Source organism: Oncorhynchus mykiss, chromosome 29 (assembly GCF_057628025.1).
Source record: "Oncorhynchus mykiss isolate SJ-2025 chromosome 29, ASM5762802v1, whole genome shotgun sequence".
Taxonomy (NCBI): Eukaryota; Metazoa; Chordata; class Actinopteri; order Salmoniformes; family Salmonidae; genus Oncorhynchus; species Oncorhynchus mykiss.
Window position 1 is genome coordinate 9551754 of NC_143050.1, and position 12420 is coordinate 9564173.

Here is a 12420-nt window from a genome sequence, read left to right on the forward strand (position 1 = left end):
ACCTGTTTGTTTTCCAGGGATTTGAGATTGGGACGGAGGTTCACCTTCCAGCAGGACAATGACCCTAAGCATACTGCTAAAGCAACATTTGAGTGGTTTAAGGGGAAACATTTAAATGTCTTGGAATGGCCTAGTCAAAGCCCAGACTTCAATCAAATTGAGGATCTGTGGTATGACTTAAAGATTGCTGTACACCAGCAGAACCCATCCAACTTGAAGGAGCTGGAGCAGTTTTCCCTTGAAGAATGGGCAAAAATCCCAGTGATTAGATGTGCCAAGGTTATTGGACATACCCCAAGAGACTTGCAGCTGTAATTGCTGCAAAAGGTGGCTCTACAAAATATTGACTTTGGGGGAGGGGGGGGGGGGGGTGAGAATAGTTATGCACACTCAAGTTTTCTTGTTTGTTTCACAATAAAAAAATATTGTGTGTAAATCAAATGATACAACCCCCCCCCCAAAAAAAATCTATTTTAATTCCAGGTTGTAAGGCAACAAAATAGGAAAAATGCCAAGGGGGGTGAATACTTTCACAAGCCACTGTACATACCCCGACCAGAAGCCATAGATTACAGGCAACATTCGCACTGAGCTAAAGGGGCATCTTTCAAGGTGTGGGACTCTAACCCGGAAGCTAATAAGAAATCCTGCTATGCCCTCCGATGAACCACCAACACAGGACTAAGATTGAATTGTACTACAACGGCTCTGACGCTGGTCAGATGTGGCATGTTCTGCAAACTATTGCAGACTACAAAGGGAAGCTCAGCCGTGAGCTGCTCAGTGACACGAGTCTACCAGATGAGCTTAATAACTTCTATGCTCGCTTCGAGGCAAGCAACACTGAGGCATGCATGAGAGCATCAGCTGTTCCGGACGACTGTGTGATCACACGCTCCGTAGCCGATGTAAGACCTTTAAACAGGTCAACATTCACAAGGCCGTAGGGCCAGACGAATAACCAGGACGTGTGCTCCGGGCATGTCCTGATCAACTGGCAGGTGTCATCACTGACATTTTCAACATGTCCCTGATTGAGTCTGTAATATCTACATGCTTCAAGCAGATCACCATATTCCCTGTGCGCAAGAGCACTAAGGTAACCGGCCTAAATGGCTACAGACCCATAGCACTCACGTCCGTAGCCATGAAGTGCTTTGAAAGGCTGGTAATGGCTCACATTAACACCATTATCCCAGAAACCCTAGACCCACACCAATTTGCATACCGCTTTAAACAGATCCACAGATGATTCAATCTATAGTGCACTCTATACTGCCCTTTCCCACCTGGACAAAAGGAACACCTATGTGAGAATGTTATTCATTGACTACACCTCAGCATTCAACACCACAGTGCCCTCAAAGCTCGTCACTAAGCGAAGGATCCTGGGACTTAACACCTCCCTCTGCAACTGGATCCTGGACTTCCTGACGGGCCGCCCCCAGGTGGTGAGGGTAGGTAGCAACACATCTGCCACGCTGACCCTCAACACGGGGACACTGAAAACTCTCTCCAGGCCTACTCTATTAGCTCAATGTTTCTCTTTGAATAGTAGTTGTCCCTACGCCAGGGGTGGCTCACGTTATCCACAGAGGGCCAAACCAAGCAGATTAAATCAAAGGCGCGATGTCGCCAAGTGCATCATCATCGAAATGCCCCTGTGGACCTGGTCAAAAGTAGTGCACGAGATAGGGAAGAGGGTGGCATTTGGGGCACAGGTATTTTGGAGAGAGTCTGCAATAGTCTATTGTCCTCCCTGTCATAACGTACCTCACACGGTTAGTAGTCTGTTTCTCTACTTGTACATCGTCATCAGCTCATTTATCACTCCAGTGTTAATCTGCTAAATTGTAATTATGTAATTATTCGCTCCTATGGCCTATTTATTGCCTACCTCCTCATGCCTTTTGCACACACTGTATATAGACTTTCTTTTTTCTACTGTGTCATTGACTTGTTTATTGTGTTATTGGCTTGTTTATTGTTTACTCCATGTGTAACTCTGTGTTGTTGTCTGTGTCACACTGCTTTGCTTTATCTTGGCCAGGTCGCAGTTGTAAATGAGAACTTGTTCTCAACTGGCCTACCTGGTTAAATAAAGGTGTTATAACGTACCTCACACTATTAGTAGTCTGTTGTCCTCGTTGTTATAACGTACCTCACACTGTTAGTAGTCTGTTGTCCTCGTTGTTATAACGTACCTCACACTGTTAGTAGTCTGTTGTCCTCGTTGTCATAACGTACCTCACACTGTTAGTAGTCTGTTGTCCTCGTTGTCATAATGCACATCACACTGTTAGTAGTCTGTTGTCCTCGTTGTCATAATGCACCTCACACTAGTCTGTTGTCCTTCCTGTCGTAACGTACCTCACACTGTTTGTATGCTGTCCTCCCTGTCATAATGTACACCGGTCTTGTCGTTTTGTAACCAGTTGTTTCACTCTGCCGCTGTGATTTAATTTAAGCGTCACTAATCGTGTGTTGAAGCTGGCATTAGGTGACTGGGACTGGGCGTGTGGTCCCTGATGTTATTATCACATTGTGTTTATTTATGGCGGTGCTGAAACACCATAGTGTTTTTTAAGGTCAGCTAGTGACACCCCCTCCTGTGAACAAACCTCCATTGTGCTGCTGATAATAATGTATTCATTGTGTAGGTGTTTATATCCAAAGCAGTGAACACATAGGGCTATTGACTGGTATTTGTACCCTGACATACTCTTCCTGATTGTCCCAGAAGTGATTCATCCATTTGACTTGAATTGACTCTATGAGGCCATCTGGACCACTTTCATGTTCCAGTGGTTTATACTCAGGCCAGGATTCAACCTCAGCTCAGCGCAGCTTTTAAAAGCAACGTTCCCGAGTTATAGCGTGGGCCACAATCACAACAAACGCTGCATCTGTCTGATATTACTTTTTGGATCGGGCATCCGGCTGAATTCCAGACGTACTTTAAGCCCACACACACTATAATGTTGTTGGTAGATGGTAGCACCAAACTCAAGCTAATATGCTCTGTCTTCATCAGCAGTGATCACAGGATTCATACTGGCAGGTAAATGCATGCATTAGTATCCGGCGCCATCTTCTGGCTAGAACATAGTATGACTCTGGTTGAGAATTAAGTAAAAGACCAGCAGAGCGCTTTTTGTAATGAGTTTTATAGAGGTAGCCTCCCCTGTTCATTAGACATTATCAATACTGGTTGATAGTCAACATAAAGGTACAGGGTAGCCTCCCCTGTTCATTAGACATTATCAATACTGGTTGATAGTCAACATAAAGGTACAGGGTAGCCTCCCCTGTTCATTAGACATTATCAATACTGGTTGATAGTCAACATAAAGGTACAGGGTAGCCTCCCCTGTTCATTAGACATTATCAATACTGGTTGATAGTCAACATAAAGGTACAGGGTAGCCTCCCCTGTTCATTAAACATTATCAATACTGGTTGATAGTCAACATAAAGGTACAGGGTAGCCTCCCCTGTTTATTAGACATTATCAATACTGGTTGATAGTCAACATAAAGGTACAGGGTAGCCTCCCCTGTTCATTAGACATTATCAATACTGGTTGATAGTCAACATAAAGGTACAGGGTAGCCTCCCCTGTTCATTAGACATTATCAATACTGGTTGATAGTCAACATAAAGGTACAGGGTAGCCTCCCCTGTTCATTAGACATTATCAATACTGGTTGATAGTCAACATAAAGGTACAGGGTAGCCTCCCCTGTTCATTAGACATTATCAATACTGGTTGATAGTCAACATAAAGGTACAGGGTAGCCTCCCCTGTTCATTAGACATTATCAATACTGGTTGATAGTCAACATAAAGGTACAGGGTAGCCTCCCCTGTTTATTAGACATTATCAATACTGGTTGATAGTCAACATAAAGGTACAGGGTAGCCTCCCCTGTTCATTAGACATTATCAATACTGGTTGATAGTCAACATAAAGGTACAGGGTAGCCTCCCCTGTTCATTAGACATTATCAATACTGGTTGATAGTCAACATAAAGGTACAGGGTAGCCTCCCCTGTTCATTAGACATTATCAATACTGGTTGATAGTCAACATAAAGGTACAGGGTAGCCTCCCCTGTTCATTAGACATTATCAATACTGGTTGATAGTCAACATAAAGGTACAGGGTAGCCTCCCCTGTTCATTAGACATTATCAATACTGGTTGATAGTCAACATAAAGGTACAGGGTAGCCTCCCCTGTTCATTAGACATTATCAATACTGGTTGATAGTCAACATAAAGGTACAGGGTAGCCTCCCCTGTTCATTGGACATGATCAATATTAAAAAATCAATCAATCAATACTGGTTGAGACAGACAACACAAGCAGAGAGCTTTTTGAAAATGAGATTTATAAAGATGCTATTTGAATGTCTAGTCTCATCTCCATCATATTCTTGGAGAATAGTAGTATCTAACAAAGCCAGAGCGATTAGACGACTCTGTAGCCTATACAAGTCCTATTTGTAAGTGGAAACAGATATTTTACACTGTTACAGGTCCAATTGTGTGCGATTGTCATCGAGTGATAACAGACAGTGTTGGGTTTAGTGTGTTATGTTATAGCCCTGAATTAAACTGTTATAGCCCCGAATTAACATGTTATAGCCCTGAATTAAACTGTTATAACCCTGAATTAACATGTTATAGCCCTGAATTAACATGTTAAAGCCCTGAATTAACATGTTATAATCCTGAATGAGCATGTTATAATCCTGAATTAACATGTTATAATCCTGAATGAGCATGTTATAAACCCGAATTAACATGCTATAACCTCAAATGAGCATGTTATAAACCCGAATTAACATGTTATAGCCCTGAATTAACATGTTATAACCCGGAATGAACATGTTATCGCCCTGAATTAACATGTTATAGCCCTGAATTAACATGTTATAGCCCTGAATTAAACTGTTATAGCCCTGAATTAACATGTTATAACCCGAATTAACATGTTATAGCCCTGAATTAACATGTTATAACCCGGAATGAACATGTTATAGCCCTGAATTAACATGTTATAGCCCTGAATTAACATGTTATAGCCCTGAATTAACATGTTATAACCCTGAATTAACATGTTAAAGCCCTGAATTAACATGTTAAAGCCCTGAATTAACATGTTATAGCCCTGCATTAACATGTTATAGCCCCGAATTAACATGTTATAATCCTGAATTAACATGTTATAACCTCGAATGAGCATGTTATAGCCCTGAATTAACATGTTATATCCCTGAATTAACATGTTATAGCCCTGAATTAACATGTTAAAGCCCTGAATTAACATGTTAAAGCCCTGAATTAACATGTTATAGCCCTGAATTAACATGTTATAGCCCTGAATTAACATGTTATAGCCCTGAATTAACATGTTATAGCCCTGAATTAAACTGTTATAACCCTGAATTAACATGTTATAGCCCCGAATTAACATGTTATAGCCCTGAATTAACATGTTATAGCCCTGAATTAAACTGTTATAGCCCTGAATTAACATGTTATAGCCCTGAATGAACAAGTTATAGCCCCGAATTAACATGTTATAGCCCTGAATTAACATGTTATAGCCCCGAATTAACATGTTATAACCTAACCCTTCATTTAGTGATAACAGCCACAGTTTTGGGTATACTCGGTTCTGTCTGGCTGTTCCTCCAGCCCTGTCTCCAGCGCCCCAGGATGGCTCTGATCTCCTTGGTCCTGAAGCTATAGATGAACGGGTTGGCCACCGGGGGGAACAGGCTGTAGAATAGAATAGGTACTTTAGAAGAAGAGTACTTTACTTTGTCGGTTGTCACAGAAACACTGAAATATATTCCCTTTAAAATCTCTACAGGATCGGTGTCCCCCACCGCGGGATGGTTGAGCTAACATAGGCTAACGTGATTAGCATGAGGTTGTAAGTAACAAGAACATTTCCTAGGACATAGACGCATCTGACTGCACTGTCCAATTTGCAGTAGCTATTACAACGAAAATAATACCATGCTATTGTTTGAGGAGAGTGCACAGTTATGAACTTGAAAATGTATTAATAAACCTATTAGGCACATTTGGGCAGTCTTGATACAACATTTTGAACAGAAATGCAGTGGTTCATTGAATCAGTCTAAAACCTTGCACGTACACTGCTCATATCTAGCGACCATAATCTAAATTTAGCCTAAACTGGAATAGTACATTATGGCCTTTCTCTTGCATTTCAAAGACAATGGAATAAAAAAAAACATATTTTACCAGATCTAAAGTGTTATATTCTCCTACAATAATTTCACATTTCCACAAACACATTTCCACAAACACAAACAGTGTTTCCTTTCAAATGGTATCAAGAATATGCATATCCATGCTTCAGGTCCTGATCTACAGGCAGTTAGATTTGGGTGTCATTTTAGGCAAAACGTTTTTTTAAAAGGGGTTCAATCCTTAAGAGGCTGTGGTGACTTGCTCAAGGGCACAACAAATAGTGGTTCATTCCACACTTTTTAAGCGCCGGCCCGGGACTTGACTAGTAACCTTTGGGATCCTGGTCCACCTCTCTAGCCTGTGTTTTACCTACCTGTAGAAAATGGTGAGGCCGATGCGGAGGTCAGGGGTCATGATCAGGTTGGGGATGTAGGGTGTAGCGTACACTATGAAGCGGGGGATGTAGTAAATAAGGATGATACAGCCCTGAGTAGCACAGGTAGAGAAGGTCTTCAGCCTGCCCTGGGTTAGAGAGGGGAGAGTAGTGGGTTAGAGGAAAGGTTTAGTTTAGATAAGAATGATACAGCCCTGAGTAGCACAGGTAGAGAAGGTCTTCAGCCTGCCCTGGGTTAGAGAGGGGAGAGTAGTGGGTTAGAGGAAAGGTTTAGTTTAGATAAGAATGATACAGCCCTGAGTAGCACAGGTAGAGAAGGTCTTCAGCCTGCCCTGGGTTAGAGAGGGGAGAGTAGTGGGTTAGAGGAAAGGTTTAGTTTAGATAAGAATGATACAGCCCTGAGTAGCACAGGTAGAGAAGGTCTTCAGCCTGCCCTGGGTTAGAGAGGGGAGAGATGGAGAAATGTTCTCAGTGGGTTAGGGTTAGTAGAGAGTAGTTAATAAAATTAGCGACACGGACAGGACAGGAAACACACATACCCCGCCACTCCTCCCACCCAGACCCCCTGCATCCCCCACCCACTCAGACCCCCTGCACTCGCAACCCCTCCTCCCACCCAGCCCCCCTGCACCCCCTGAATTCTGACCTGTGCGTTAGCCATGCGCATCACGGTGACGATGATGTTGATATAGGAGAAGACGATGAAGGAGAAGGGGACGAGGAGCACAAAATAGGCCAGGCCAACGGAGCTGCCCTGGATCGCCGCCATGTCGGAGCAGGACAGTTTAGTCAGGGACAGAGCATCACAGTAGGCATGGAGAATTCGGTTGGGACCACAGAATGCTACTTTCTGGGAGATAAAACACACACACACACAAAAAAAAGTAATTGTCAATTTGTCAAATGTATTCAGAAAGCCCTTTTTACATTAGCAGTACGTAACCCGGCCTGGACCCCAAAGAGCGTCACAGTTAATGTGAAGGAGCAGGTTGGCCACACCAAACGCTACTTTCTGGGAGGTGAAGCAAGGACACGTTTAGAGTAGATGCTGTGTAATTCTCAATCAATATAATTGATTTATAAAGGGTCCTTTTTACTTCAGCAATGTCCTTTAAACAGTAACCTAGACGACAAAGAGAAAAAGAGAACTGAATCAGAATGGCAAGGGAAAAGGGAAAAACTCCTTAATAAAAGGAGGACAATGGTCAAAGGACCATAGGCCCATTCTCTTCTGGCTGCAGCATGTGTTTTATTGTCTAAATTTCAAGTTTAAATGTCCCGTGCACAAGTACAGTGAAATGCCTTTCTTGCAAGCTACAGCACAAACCCAACAATGCGGTCATCAATATCAATGTAACACTAAAAATAACAAGGTAGAACAAAAAACACAGGAGGGAGATATAAGCACAAGAAATATGAAGACAATAATATAATAAACTACATATCCCTTCCATACCATATTTCCAATGTGCAGGGATCCTGGGGTGGTAGGGTTAGATATGTATAGAGGTAAGGTGGCATCAGGATATATGATAAACATAGTAGCAGCAGTGTATTTGATTTGACGTGTGTATGTGTACTATGTATGTGTGCATGTTATGTGTCTGTTGGAGTGTGTGTACGTGTGTGTGTGTACTATGTATGTGTGCATGTTATGTGTCTGTTGGAGTGTGTGTACGTGTGTGTGTGTACTATGTATGTGTGCATGTTATGTGTCTGTTGGAGTGTGTGTATTTGTGTGTGTGTGTACTATGTATGTGTGCATGTTATGTGTCTGTTGGAGTGTGTGTATTTGTGTGTGTGTGTACTATGTATGTGTGCATGTTATGTGTCTGTTGGAGTGTGTGTGAGTGTGTACTCCTGTGATTGGCTATAGAGTAAATAATAAAATACCAAGGTTTGTACTTGTATATAAAAAAATGCCTACGTTCGTTTGTTTATTTATTATTATTATAATTAATTTTTTTGGTGGAGGGGGTACTTAAAAAAGATGTATATTTAACCTTTATTTAACTAAGCAAGCCAGTTAAGAACACATTTTTATTTCCAATGACGGCCTAACCTGGCCAAACCCGGACGATGCTGGGCCAATTGTGATAAAGATATGCCAATTTGATTTACCTAGACTTAAAAAAAAAAAATTAACAGTAGTGCCCTGGAATATTGTTTTGTGATGTGTGAACTCTTTGCAGCAAACATTCTCGGGCTGTTAGGCCCTCTAATGGCTGTAGTAACACTACTATCATTATACATTATTTTATCAATCCAGTACCCTAGTGAAGTCTATGGTGCCGATGGCAGGTGAGATTGTGGCTGACATCCAGGAGAAGACTGTTAGACCACTCATTATCTGGTTGGTCATCAACATAGGGTATCTAGAGAGGGTGATGGAGGGAGGGAGGGAGAGAGAGAGAGAGGGGGTGGAGGAAGAGTGGGAGAGGACCCCAAAAAATTATGAAACACTTTCCCCCCAAACACACTTAATTTATTTTGCATCAATAAAATCATAACGCATAATATGTGCTGTTGTCGTTGTTACCTGAGAGGGTGACAGATAGCCAGGTATCGGTCCATAGCCATAGTCAACATGATGAGAGAGTTGAGTGTTCCAAAGTAGTGGATCATTTGTTCCTGGAACAGACACGTATGGAAGGAGATCCTCCCGTCGTCCCACCACCACCGAGCTATTACTTTGGGAAGGGCCACTGTGGCAAAACCTGGAAGGGAGGGGAAGGGAACGGAAACAAGAGGAGTGCGGAGAAAAGAGGAGCAGAGAGAGGAGAGAGGAGAAGAGAGGAGAGAGAGGAGAGGGTTGAAGAGAGGAGGAGGAGAGGACAGATGAGAGCAGAGAAAAGAGCAGCAGAGAGGAGAAGAGAGAGGAGGAGAGGGGTTGAGGGGGGGAGAAGGGAACAAAGAGGAGCGGAGAGAGGAGAAAGGAGAGGGAAGGAGAGGACAGAGGAGAGCAGAGAAAAGAGCAGCAGAGAGAGAAGAAGAGTTGAGAGAGGAGGAGAGGGGAGGGAAGGGAAGGGAAGGGAAGGGAAGGGAGAGCGGAGAAAGAGCATAGAGAGGAGAGAGGAGAGAGGGGATGAGAGAGGAAGATGTGAGTGGAGACCATGTTAGACTATTGAGACAGACAGGCATGGAGTGAAATCCTCCTGTTGTCCCACCAGCACCAGGCTATCACCTAGGGCAGGGCCACTGTGGAAACATTCTGGGCCCCTTGTTCTAGCCTCTGTCTCTGAGAGGGAAACGGAACACAGCGGCTCTGTTTAAATGCTCATCCTTTTTTGTAAGTAATCACTGATTGATTACAGATCTGTACATGACTGTCTGATGTCATAGAGGGACTCCACATGATTAAAGAAGGAAGGACACATATGAGACACATTTTAACAGGACTCTTTCTCTCATGACCTCTTCTCTCTCATTAATGCCTGAGCACAAGCAAGACACATTTAAACTCCATCGGCAGTCACATTGGGGAAGGAGAGAAAGAAAGAGATAGTGTACACATTTGAACATTCTACCACGACCCCTTACCTGTATCTGACAGAACCAGGCTTAGTATCTTACCTGTATCTGACAGAACCAGGCTGAGTATCTTACCTATATCTGACAGAACCAGGCTGAGTATCTTACCTATATCTGACAGAACCAGGCTGAGCATCTTACCTATATCTGACAGAACCAGGCTGAGTATCTTACCTATATCTGACAGAACCAGGCTGAGTATCGCACCTATATCTGACAGAACCAGGCTGAGTATCGCACCTATATCTGACAGAACCAGGCTGAGTATCTTACCTATATCTGACAGAACCAGGCTGAGTATCTTACCTATATCTGACAGAGCCAGGCTGAGCATGATGATGTACATGGGTTTCTGCAGGCTGCGCTCCAGGGCAAACAGCACCACCAGCAGAAGGTTCCCCACCACTGTGATCACATAGACGAAGAAGAAGAACCAGGCCACCAGCTGGTAGAAGGATGGATGGAGCCCCGGGAAGCCCACGATCACAAACTCTGACACACGCGTGTAGTTCTCATTCACCTCAAACATACTGTACTGGGGAAGGTGGGGGGGATGGGATGGGGGTATTACAATCAATACCTCCCAAGTTAGAGAGAGAGATAATGAGTGAGAGAGAGAGAGAGAGAGAGAGAGAGATGAGTGAGAGAGAGAGAGAGAGAGATGAGTGAGAGAGAGAGAGAGAGAGAGAGAGAGAGAGAGAGAGAGATAATGAGTGAGAGGAGAGAGAGAGAGAGAGAGAGATGCTGAAGACCCTGGATGATCCCTCTACATCCTTACCTCCCAGGTTAGAGAGAGAGAGGGACTGAGTGACATAATAAGTGACATATATATACAGCGTATATACAGAGAGAGATCCATCTCTCCATCCTTACAACCACCTAAGATGGAGAGAGTAAGAGAGAGAGAGAGAGGAACATTTACTTAAAAGAGAGAGATCCTGAAGACCCTACATCCTCCATCCTTACCTCCACCTGATGGAGGGAGTAATAGAGATATAGTGAGAGAGAGTTACATAAAAGAGAGAGATGTTGAAGACCCTGGATGAAGTCTCTCTCTCCTTCCTTGACTCCTAAGATGGAGAGAGTAATAGAGAGATAGTGAGAGAGAGTTACATAAAAGAGAACAGAGACAGACAAGACAAACAAGCCATGTTTAATTCCATGGACATATAATCTATTCATTCTATGTCTATGTTTAGTTATATTCCCAGCAAATCCTTATGCATAGAGATGTTGAAGACCCTGGATGAACTCTCTCTCTCCATCCTTGACTCCTAAAATGGAGAGAGTAATAGAGAGACAGTGAGAGAGAATTACATAAAAGAGAGAGATGTTGAAGACCCTTGATGATCTCTCTCTCTCTCTCTCTCTCTCTCTCTCTCTCTCTCTCTCTTTCCCTCTTGCTCTCTCCCTCTCTCCATCCTTACCTCCTTTCCAACCAGTGGCCCCAGAGGTGTATGGCGTTAGCCGTTCTGTACCTCTCAACTTTATACGCAACATGCCCTCTGACAAGACAGCCAACAGCCAACCAGAGATCTCCACCCTGGTGATGTCATCATTCTCACCTCACTCATGATGTCGATCACAGAAAGTTTTCATCCCTGGCCATCTCTCAAGTTCTCTCTATCTTTTTTTGTCGAAAAGTAAGTGCACACCCCTTCAAGTTCGTGGGCTATTTCAGCCACACCCGTTGCTGACAGAAGTATAAAATCGAGCACACAATCTCCACAGACAAACATTGTTAGTAGAATGGCCTTACTGAAGAGCTCAGTGACTTTCAACATGGCACCGTCATAGGATGCTACCTTTCCAACAAGTCAGTTTGTCAACTTTATGCCCTCCTCGAGCTGCCCTGGTGAACTGTAAGTGATGTTATTGTGAAGTGGAAACATATAGGAGCATCTCCAGCTTGAATGGTGTAAAGCTCACAGCGATTGGAGCAGTGGAAACACGTTTTCTGGAGTTATGAACCATGCTTCACCAACTGGCAGTCCGACGGACGAATCTGGGTTTGGCGGATGCCAGAAGAACGCTACCTTCCCCAATGCATAGTGTCAACTGTTAACTGTTAAACTGTTAACAAGAAAACCATTCATAGGATTATCCCATATTCCCATTGGATGTTAATTGGTTATTCATTTCATTTCTGTGGGTATTTCATGGGATTTATTTAACATTGACATTAGATTAGAAAAGATAATCTAGCATAAAAATGACTTAATTTTGACCAAAAAAAACGTATTTATATTAAGAAATGCTTTA

At 43.1% G+C, this 12420-nt stretch overlaps 1 pseudogene; it reads right to left on the minus strand.

Annotated features, from left to right (window-relative positions):
- Positions 1 to 5629: 5629 nt before the first annotated feature.
- Positions 5630 to 11732, minus strand: LOC110509435 (olfactory receptor 10A4-like; annotated as a pseudogene).
- Between the last annotated feature and the right edge of the window lie 688 nt (positions 11733 to 12420).